The sequence below is a fragment of the Lactuca virosa genome, chromosome 4 (assembly GCF_052849685.1).
Source record: "Lactuca virosa cultivar CGN04683 chromosome 4, Lactuca_virosa_CGN04683_v6, whole genome shotgun sequence".
NCBI classification, from domain to species: domain Eukaryota; kingdom Viridiplantae; phylum Streptophyta; class Magnoliopsida; order Asterales; family Asteraceae; genus Lactuca; species Lactuca virosa.
Genome location: NC_136429.1, coordinates 167,710,555 through 167,720,964, shown reverse-complemented (window position 1 = coordinate 167,720,964; position 10,410 = coordinate 167,710,555). Strand labels below are relative to the sequence as shown.

General features: G+C 33.0%; 1 non-coding gene across 1 annotated transcript; it reads left to right on the top strand.

Moving 5' to 3' along the window:
• Positions 1–3,359: 3,359 nt before the first annotated feature.
• Positions 3,360–3,432, top strand: TRNAR-UCU (transfer RNA arginine (anticodon UCU)). Its single transcript has one exon. It is a non-coding gene; the product is annotated as a tRNA-Arg (tRNA).
• The last annotated feature ends 6,978 nt before the right edge of the window (positions 3,433–10,410 follow it).

Genomic DNA, 10,410 nt, shown 5'->3' with positions numbered 1-10,410 from the left:
TGCTCATATAACTTTATTTTGATACTCTCACTTTTCCCTTCGATGAGCTAATTTTGAATTGCAAAAGTGATAGGTTATATAACTGTATTTTGATACTTTTTTAAAGACGAGAAAGAGTTAGCCTTAAATGTTTGGATTTAAAAAAATTTGGGTGTACCTTGTGTTAAAAGTCGCGTGTTACAAATACCATAACTGATAAATAACTATGGAAATCTGGTAACTAATAACTAGATCCTTCATCAATCCCCTTAATACTGAAATGACTATCAAATAAGGATTAGTCGGTCAAGACAGTTGGGAGGTGGGATCGTTTTGGCATATTCTAAAATCCAACAACCAGACCTACATGTCTATCCTAGACACCGCTCCCGTAAGTAGATCAATCAATATAATAACTGCGATTAATGATTAATCTAATAAACATGTTTATAATATTGACAATGGGTATACTCTATATTAAGTTATAATTAAGAGAAAGTGTAACTTACCTGATTGAAGAATAGCTCAAGAAACGACGAACGTAACTTTGACGCTTGATCCTTCTCCTAAGGATCCTTCCAAAACTTCAAGTGTTTCGCTAATGATATTACAGAACGAAAAATCAAATCACAAAGGACCTATATCTCGGGAGGGAGAAAGAGATATTGGAGAGGAATTCTGGCCGCCACGGCGCGACGGTAAAACATTGGTCACGTCATGGTCCGCGCCCGGGCAAACTTGTTCTCGCTTGCACACAATGTGGGTTGGTGGAGTCAGGTGCATTTAATGCACCTCGCCGCGGCAAATCCTCCGTGCCGTGAATTTTATAAAATCCGCCAAAACTTGTTAAAATCATAACTCTCGAATACGCACTGCGTTTTTGGCGCTGTTTATATTCATGCGTTCATATTAACGTCTACTACAATTTTTATTTAGATTACTTTGGTTAAAAAGTAATATATATTTTCACTTTTTTTATAAACTAAGGTTTATAATTTTATATCTAAAAAGTGAAAACGGAGTGTTACACCTACGTAACAAAATAATTCATTATAGTAAAATTGTAACAAAAGTAAAACCAAAAAAAAAAAATTATGAAAACAATACATGTTACATGCATCTAAATTGTATGCAACGAAGTAGGCTTATGGTTTGACAAACAAATTACCTTGATGCTCTATAAAACTATACTCCAACATGCAAATAATACACACACAATTAACATCCTCATCAAAAATGTCATAAAATTTCAAACTCATAAACAATATATAAGTGATCATTAAGATTTTTTTTGGGGAGGCACTGTATCTTAAACGTAAAAGTATCATTCTCATCCATCCATATAACAATATCAACCGTAAATTGAACGTAATGTAAAACCCCTCACGTCCAAAGTGAAGCGTGTATCCTCCAACTTGAAAATGCAACACGACATCGTCATTTTCATGATGGATCTTTGAAATTAGCATTATATGGATGAATAGGTTGGGTACCCATTTATATTATTCAGCTTCAACTACGACCCAACACATGAATTTATAAATAGCGTCGTCGGGTTGGAGTAAGAGATAATTATCCCTTATTTTATTTATAAAGTTCACCCTCGCCCAATGGTCGATAGGGTTGGTTGATAACCATATATCAAATGATATTTTAGACAATGTTGAATCACGTACGAAAATACAGTTAAACATTTGCACTCAAACATTTACAAAAATGTCAATATGAATAATTAAACCTTTCGTATAGGTTTTGCAGACTTACATTAACCATTTATGAGGTTTCACCATTCATGTTTAGAGATGGAACCGGGGTCGAGGAATACCGGGAACCCCAATCCCCATTCTCATCCCCATCCTCGTCCCCATCGGAGAACATAAATGCATCGCCGTCCCCATCCCAACGAGGACTAGGGATCCCCAACGGGGAATTGAGAATTTTTTTTCTATTTTAATATAAAAACTTCTATGTAAAGAAAAACTTTAGACTTAAATTTTACCAACATAAGTTTGAAGATTTTACAAAACATAAAAATATTCAAAGATTGCATAAAAACTATAAATAACTTATTTACCCAAATTTAAATACATACATGGAAAATTGAGTTGAAAAAATTATCAAAGTGATATTTGAGGCAAAAATTGATAAACCAAATAGAAGTAATTATATACGAAGTTAAATTAGATAAGCGAAGAAAAAAATATAATTTCAACTTACTAATAAGTTGGGTTACTTTATTTTACTATAAATATATTTATTTTATTATTTATATATATAAATATCTACTGAGACTGGGTCCAGGGTCAGGGTCTAGGGGTATCCATATCACCATCCCTATCCCCGCTTTTTTATTTGGTGATTCTTCATCTCCATCCTCATCCCCAAGTCAAAGCGGGTACGAGTTTGGGTTCCCATCAGGTATGATGATTTTTTCCATCCCTATTTATGGTGGTGTCGATTCCTTTAAAATACTTCAAATTTGGTTTAATGGAATTTTATGCATATAAAATCAAAATAAACAAAAATGCTAAAACCCACTTCCCAAAATGCTCAAGTAACATTTACGACTATTATACTAAAAAACAATTTTTTATTAATTGCTTATTTGCATCGCGTTTATGTTTATTAACCGATGGATAGAGAAAATTGATAATTCTCACTTTTTGTGCCGAAATAGACAACTAATAATAGAGTCAAAACTCAACTTTGAAAAATGAGAACTTGTGAGGCATTTTGTCTTATCTTCTTCGGTTCGCAAATATAATTTTTCAGAACTCATCATCATCTTGTTAAAATTCATAAAATGGAAGTTATCCTGGATATACTCTTTTTATACATCTCATTTTAATTGATAATTCTTTTATAAGGCTATAGGGAGTGAGAAAGAAAAAATGACTCGACAAGGATGGATTGGAGGCTGACATGGAACTCGACAATGAGAAAAACACCGCCCCTTCACCTCGGTATGCCGATGTTTCTGTGGAGTTCGGTACAATTTTAACGAGTCTCTTTCCTCTTGGCATCTCCTTGGCTGACATGGACATTGTTTCAGAGGAGGTGGCGCTCTTCGGAGAGTAGATGCTTCAATTCATACATATTAAAGATTTTCATATATTTTTCTTCTAAAAAGTAAGCTGGGAAGAATATAATATGTATTATTTGCTTTACGAATAAATGCACCTTCATGATTTTGGAATGGAAAAAGGGTGTACTTTACTCTAAAGCACTCAACTTTTAGTTTTTCAAAAAAGAAGCATAATATGTTTATACAAATAAAGAACGGATCCTATGTTGAATATTTTTGTGTTAAAAGAAATGAAATTTTTTAGATGTCAAATTCTTCTAGCCTTATATTCTGAGCTGCAAATAGCAATCGTAAAGCGCCCGTGGCCTAATGGATAAGGCGTCTGACTTCTAATCAGGCGATTGTGGGTTCGAGTCCCACCGGGCGTGTATTTTAAAAAAAATATATGTTAAGTTGATTATTTTCTTCAAAGAATCATCTTAAATAAAAGCTGCTGTTTTTTCCTCATATTATTTTAAAAGCTAAATAAATTAGTCTTAGCTTTTATAAAATTGTTATAAAGATTGATCATGTTCGTCTTATAGATGACATTGGCGTTTTATGAAAATAATAAAGAGACGTTTTAAACATGTTATAGCATTTATTCTTTTCTAAACTCATTTTAAGAAAAAACTAATAGCTGTTTAAAGTATGATTGTCAAAATCGCGATCAAACATGTTATATCATTTATTCTTTTCTAAAATCATTTTAAGAAAAAACTAATAGCTGTTTAAAGTATGATTGTCAAAATCGCGATTCTGATCGTAGTATCGTACGATCCTAGGTATGAAAAATGATCCTAATCGTAAAAAGATCGTATTTGGGGTAGGATCACAGGTAGGATCGTAAGATCGAGATCCGATCCGATCCTACATTCACTTGATTTATTTATTTATTTATTTTTTGCAAAAATTTTTACCATTTTATGTCTTTTACCCGTTACCAATCTACAATTTATCATTTTTTATTGTGACTTATGACTATTATTTTGAAGTTTTTATACCTTTTGAACGAAAAATTAAATGTTTGAAATATTTTTTATGATTAAATATTATAAATTAAAATTATATTTTATTTTATGAGATCTTAGGATCTCGATCCCGATCTCGCAAACCCAAAAACGATCATAGGTAGGATCCCGATCTTGAGAACCTTGGTTTAAAGATTGCCCTTTGGTTTACATAATGTTTTTAAAGAATTTGATCGCAAATTAGAATTCACTTCCATATTTTGTTTGGTTGACACGGAATGGAATTGAAATTCAATTTCATATTATGTTTAGTTCGCAGACATCACAAATGAATTTGATTTCAATAATATAAAATGATAGAATCGTTCTTCTTATTTTCTGTTTTATGTTACTTTGTTTTATAAAAATATATTATAAAAATTATAAAAATAATAAATGGTGGCAATGTTTGTAGCGGTGGGTGGTGGTGTCGACCGCATATAGCTCATGTCGTCACTAATATGACGTTACCCCCATTAATTTGTCGCTAACATGTTATTATCCATCACTTGTGACCCAATCGTTGCTTATCTGACATTTTAGGGGTCATTTTTAATTTTTACACAAGGTCTATAAAATCAGTTGACCGGCCTAGAAAATAAAGTTCTAATTATAGAAAAAGTGTTTAAGTTCAACATAAAAATTTACAAGACCTAGTTCGATTTTATGTATATGTATTTAGTAGATCAGTAAAAATAATTTTCTTTTTGAAAAAGATCAATATAACCAGTTTTCTTAATCATTTTTTAAAAAATAGCCAAAAATTATGAAATTTCCACTTTTAACCGGTGAAATACTATACATGGTCGTCTACAATTTCACAATCACTCTTGTGATTTCATGTTGCCTATAACTTTTTTATTGTTTTCATTTTGTTCATTTTTCAAAGATACGTAATCGCAGATGGCATATAGCCATTATGCGATTTTCTCTTAAGTCAACTACGATTTTTTGATTTTTTCGAAGCTTATATTTGGACTACAAATTGTACATTTTAATTGTGATTTCTGACAAAAAAAATACAAAAATTCTTTTAAAAAGTTATATATATATATATATATATATATATATATATATATATATATATATATATATATATATATATATAGTGGACAACAAATATTATGTTACATAAAGGACCAATGAGAATTCAAGAAAAACAAATTTTGACCAATCATTTACTTAAAATTTATGTAATTATATTTAAATTAATTAATTAATCTGTTTATGAAAATAACTGCTACCATGGTATTTTTGTAAGAACCCAAAGTTTTAGAAAGAATTAACTTTTAGAGAGTTTTTAGAGGAATTTCATGAATTTAGAAGATGTAACTTCTTTGAATGAGTCGAGATAAGTCTAAGTGACTTTTATAAGATAAGATAAGTAGGTTCAAGAGAAGAAATGCAAGATATTGTGCATTTAAGCCATAAAGGGTAAAATGAAAATTTTATGCCTTTTATACAAAGTTTATGACTTAATAGATCAAGACCCATATTTAGTTAGTCTAAAGTGCCTTAATGGAGTTGTAGAACGCATCCCCACCTTCGCATGGATATAAAGATCATTAAAAACGGGTTTAAAACGAAGAAGTAATGAGTGTTTGAAGTTAGAAGAAAAATTGTCCCAAATTTGTAATGGAATCAGCCAAGGACCTATTGAAGTGCAGGCACCGCGGGGCGGTAACGGCTTTACCACAACACAATTTGCAAAGCGGTAAAATGGACGAAAGTCCCTTCGTAAGTAGATGGCAAGGTACTTTGCACCGCGACGTGCTAATATAGGTTACCATGGCGTGGTTGAAAAATGAGAATTCTATAAAGGAAAGGCACCACGACTTGGTAAGAGGGTGTACGAACCTGAAATTTAGCGAATGTTGACTTTTAGTCGAATATTGACCAAAAGGGTAAAATGATCAATTATGAGAAAAATATGAGGTTATGAAGATGTGGCTTAATGAAAATGGCCAATAAGAGTTTAAGTCACTTAGAAGAGTTTAGATGAGTAAGTTCAAGAGAATGAATGTGTAACATACACGTTTAATTATCGTGTTATGTAATTTTAAAAGTGAAAATATAAGGAAATATTATATGAATTTGAGCGTTGAGTTCTAACAGATAGTTTTTACTAGAAATGAAGTAAAACTATGTTTAGAATCACTTGGAAAATATTGGAAGTCTTATATGATTCCAATCAAAAGTCAAATATTGAAAATTAACGAAAATATAAAGTTGAAAATAAGTAAAATTATATTAATGAAAGTTGTAAAGAATCTCGTTAGAAACATTTAGGCGAAAACCTCATCGAAATGCGAGTTATAACGAAAAAGTTATGACTTATTGAAGTTTCGCGACAGAACCGGCACAACGCCTTATGACGTAAAAAGTGAGTTTTCGATAGACTACTTTTTAGCTTTAGTGATCTAAACGAAAGTCGTAGTATTCGTTAAACCGAGACTTTTCATAAAAAGAACGTCCAAATCTGACTTTGTATGAGGAAGTTATAATTTTTCTAAGTTTCGGAATAACGGTAGACACCTAAAAACTCGAAATAAAGATCGAGTGATTTTTAGCCGACGCAACCTAAACGAGAATAGAAGGTCTCATCAATAGTAGTATAACGGTAAAAAGACAGACGAAAACGGACGTCGGATGAAGAAGTTATGAAATTTTAACGGACTTTTCCTGTCTCGACCCGTTAAAAATATAATATTAATATCATATTAAAAATAAAGTCAAAATTAGCCGACGGAGTCTAAATGAAAGATGTAGAGCATAATCTCACCTACGCGTGGACATAAAGAACGTCAAAAACGGAGCTCGTATACGAAATATATGGATTTTTGAAGTTCGGAGCACAAACTTCGAGAATTTGACTGCATTCACGACGTAAACACAGTGTTCACGACGTGAACTCAGTGAACGACGCGTTTCGAGCCTAGAAGACACACGGCAAGCCTAGGGGATGACCAGGATCAAAGTCACGACGTGAACATACATGGTTCACGACGTGAGAGTCGATTTTTCAGCCTATAAATAGAAATCGAGCCCTCCGGGTTTATGTTACAAATTCTCACTCTCATTCACTCTCTAGCCTCTCTCAAGCCCCTCTAACACCCTCCGAAGTCCCGATATCATCCCCGACACCCGAAGCAAGTCCCGACACTCCGAAGTTCCCGAGAAAATTATATTTTCAAGTCGAAACTCTGCCCGTGTAAGACCGATTTTCAACTAAAATCCCTGGTTTCATCGCAGAAAGTCATATTTAGAGCCGAAGTGTTGCCCAAAATATCATTTATTCCTTCGGTTATTTCACGGTGAGTTAGATATATAGGAACAATTGTATGTTATGTGTTATATGTGCTATGTGTTTTTCCGTGTTATCATCTCGTGTTATTATTTCCGCTATTTTGATAGTAAAGTTGTACCTTTGGCCATGTGATCAGTGAAAGGACTTAGATTCACAGTGGTATTGGTATGTAGCCTCTGGCCATGTAGAGCATGTCTCGTAAGAGAATGACTTATATTCTATGGCATTGGCAGAAGGTTAGACATGGCTGAAAGACTGAAATCTACCAAAATGTTTAATCAGAAAGTGTATGTCTCTGTGCCATTTGGGCCGAAGTGTTATTGATGTATATCAAGTATTGAAATTGTTATGTCTTATTGATTGATATGGAAAGCTTGTCGCATGATTCACATATTCCTTTGTTGTTCCTTGTTCCCTTTGCTTCTACCATATTGAAGTATATATATGACATAACGTTATATTGTATCTATTATTGAACTCATTAAGCGTCACCGCTTACCCCTATCAATCTTTAACAATTACAGGAGATAAGTAAACAGTATAGTCGTATACTGTTGGAAGGTTTAGAATAGTTATAATATTACTTTTGTATTTAGGGATCATGTATGTATAAAAGTATAGTAACCTGGGTAGTTGTGTAATATATAACACTTTGTAATAGTCGGTTTGTATCCAGTAGTTTGTAATCACTTTATCAATGTAAATTATTGTTTTTATGAATATGCATGTAGCATGTTTTGGAGTGACAATGTCTTTAGTACGAAAGTTAGGGTCTTTCAGAATGCATGAAAAGATGCATTTTGGCCAAAAGGGTAAAATGGGAACTTTTATGTTTTTGGGCCAAGTTTCTGACGTAACAGATTAAGAATTATATTAAGTCAGTAAGATATGACGTAACATAGTTATAGAGCATGTTCCTACCTTCGTGTGGATATAAAAAACATCAAAATGGGTTAGTAGTGAAAAAGTTATGAAGGATTGTTGTCAAACTGGCACTACGGCGCGGTAGATGAATCTCTACGGCGCAACGAGTCTTCTCCGTAAGAAAGAATGAAAATACACTTTTCCCTGCAGCGCGGTATATGTGTGCCACGACGTGGTGGCAAAAGTAGAGTTCCCTTGAGAAAGAGCACCATGGCATGGCAAGAAGATGGCCATGACGTGGCTATTAAATGACCGTTTTTGGCCTCGGCTCAAATAGTCGCGCAACGTGATGAACATGTAACTATGGCATGGTTACGCAACATATCAAAACCTCATTTTTAGTTCATTCTAGTCACAAGAAACCCCAAACCCCACTATAGATGAGCTACGACGATTTGGAGAAGGATCAAGGGTGATTACGGATGTTTATGGCTTGGATTGAACATTGGAAACTCATGAGGTAATCATCTTCTCTCTAATTAAGCTAATTAGGGCTTAATGGTGTTTTGATGAATTGGTTAGATTGTTTGGCTTGATTACCTTATAGATTGAGTATGATGTTAGTGATAGTGTTTAGAAGTTTTGAACAAGCTTTATATGTGCTTTCAATGGTGAAATCTATATGTGTGAAGTTATGGTTTAAGACCGTAAACTAGAAATTATGTTAATTGATGCATTAGATGTTAGACTATGATGAATTAAGTATTATAGGATGTTTAATTCATTGAATGGATTGAATTAGAAGTAGAGAATGAAATGTTAGAATTATGATCAATGAAGTGATCATTTTGACATTAAGAAGTAGACAAGCTCTTAATAGGCTAAGACAAGTTTTAAGGAACTTGAAATGTTGTATGAATAGGCCTTGAGAAAGAAGATGAACTAAGATGCATCAATTGAAGAAAGGAGCCAAGAAAGGGTAGTTAGTCCTCACCGACTAACAAGGTGAGTTATAACTTGTAACGACTCGAAAATCCTTTCGTTAACGACGTTAGCTTTCCGTCACTCGATGAAATATTTATGTGAATGATTTTAGCTTTATGAGGTTAAAATGGAATAAATTAAATAAAATTAGTATTATTTAATGTCTAAAAGAATTAATCAATAATCAAGAAGAATATAATCCAATTAAATTGATTTATGGAAAAATATGTTGAATATAATTTGTCAAAAGCTGTAAATAAAGTTGAGGCTGAAGTGTAATAAAATGAAATGAAACTTATAAATATATCTAGGGTTGGGGTAGATTAGGAACAAAACTGCATTTCTAGGGTCTGAAATGGAAAATCACATTTAAAACCCTCCATAATGTGATCGACGCTTCAAGTGAGGATGCGTTCATTTTTTTAGCCTTGCTGCATTCGTGCATTTTTTCTCCAATGCGTACATCAAGAACGACCCAAATCGACCTTGGGTTGTTTGTCTTTCACTTGAGTTGATCAGAAAGGAAGAAGGAAAAAAAACCAAGGGCCGATCGTGATAGGGAAGTCGAGCACAGTAGAGGAAAATAGCGAACTGAGAAGAGAACTGAGGCAGAAGGGTGTAGAAGGAACTGCAATTGTTTTTCTTTCTGGGTCGAAGATTTGAATTGGGTATGATTTAAATTTCCGTCTTATGCAATTCTTTCATCAATTGATGAGAATTGGTTGAAAATTTCGTGTATTGCCTTCTATTAGACAATCCTTGATCATGTTACTTTCTCCTTACAATCTTTGAATGTTCTTGTGGTTAAATTCCAATTTTTTTTGGGTGTATTTTGATGGCTTATTGATGTCAAAATCTTGTTATGAACACCCTCAAGAATTCTGTTGTTCATGTCCATGATCTACTCCAACTTTTGGGGACATTGTCTTCTTTGTTCATTGCTAAAACTGTATTGATTTCTATCTCAATTCTAGTGAATATTTTTCTATAAAAAGACCATGTTTTGAACCGACCAAAATGTCTTCAAAAAAGTCCCTAAAGGTCTTTATATGTGGCTTAATGGTGGAGGAAACTCAAGCCATAATGGTGTTTTCTCTTTTAACAATATATTTTGTTTTTCCATTAAAACTAATGTACTTTAAGTCATGGTTTGAGATGTACTTGAATCATATGAATCTATAATTATTAGGTTTGTAATATTG